The 1281-nt window shown below is 33.6% G+C and overlaps 1 non-coding gene across 1 annotated transcript; it reads left to right on the forward strand.

Annotated features, from left to right (window-relative positions):
• Nucleotides 1–864: 864 nt before the first annotated feature.
• LOC133082848 (U1 spliceosomal RNA) lies at nt 865–1022 on the forward strand. Its single transcript, XR_009699064.1, has one exon. It is a non-coding gene; the product is annotated as a U1 spliceosomal RNA (small nuclear RNA).
• Nucleotides 1023–1281: the final 259 nt, after the last annotated feature.

The raw sequence follows: 1281 nt of genomic DNA on the forward strand, positions 1-1281 counted from the left end.
AATTAGATATCCATAAGAAAATATGAATATCACTCACATTTCATATAATATACAAAATTAAATTGACGTGAATCATAGACCTAAATGTAAACCTGAAATCATAAAACTCCTTGAGGAAAATATCTTTGTGAACTTGAGGTACATAGCATTTCTTAAATACAACATCAAAAGAGGCATAATAAATTTATGTTGGACATTATAAATGTGTAAAATTTCTGCTTTTCTAAAGAAGCTGTTAACACAATGAAAGGGAAAATCACAGATTAGGGTAAATGTTTGCAAAATATACATCTGGTAAAGGACTTGTATCTCACATATATAAAAGAATCTCAAAACTCAATAAATAATAAGAAGGAAATAAACATCACAAGTGCAAGTGGACAGGATTTAAACAAACACTTCAATGAGGAAAAGATATGTCTAACATCGAACACAAGAAAAGGAGATACTCAATATCATTATGCCACCATGAAATATCATTATACACTGATTAGAAATGCTAAAACAAAAATAAAATGAAAAACAAAAGAGAACACTCAGATATACAACCTGACAATCTCAAGGCATTGGCAAAGATGTTGAGCAACTGGAATTCTCATAAATTGCTGCTCAGAATACAAAATATTATAGCAACTTTGGAAAAAAGTCTGGCCCTTTTGCTAAAGTCAAATTTTTATTTTACCTGAAGAGGGAAAAAAATTTATCTTCACACAAGAAACTTGTACATGAGTATGTATGGTGGCTTTATTCATAATGGCCAAAAACTAGAAGCAAACTAAATAGCCTTCAATGGGAGAAAGGATAAATAATCTGTGATATACCTAGCAGCAGAATACTGCTCAGCAGTAAAAGATAATCTAATAAATACTTATTTGACAGGAGAGATAGTATGATCACAAAGTTGGTTTTCCCAAGCCAAGTCTTGCCCATTGCACTGCGGATGTGCTGACCCCCTGTGATTTTCCCACATGTGGGAAACTTGATTGCAGAATTTGTGCTTGTGGGGTTAAAAAAAAACCCAAAAAACCTCTAATATGTACACATAAAAATACAAATGAATCACAAATGCATTACTCTAATTATGGGAAGCCAGGCTCAAAAGGCCACACAATTTATTATTCCATTTATATGACATTCTGAAAAAGGCACAACTATAGGGACAGAAAACAGATCACTGGTTGCCAGGGGTGGAGGTGAGGGTGAAGGATAACTACAAAAGGGCATAAAGTGATGGACTGGTGGACCTGGTCTACATCGTGATTACGGTGATGATTACATGAC

Source organism: Eubalaena glacialis, chromosome X, assembly GCF_028564815.1.
Source record: "Eubalaena glacialis isolate mEubGla1 chromosome X, mEubGla1.1.hap2.+ XY, whole genome shotgun sequence".
NCBI lineage: Eukaryota > Metazoa > Chordata > Mammalia > Artiodactyla > Balaenidae > Eubalaena > Eubalaena glacialis.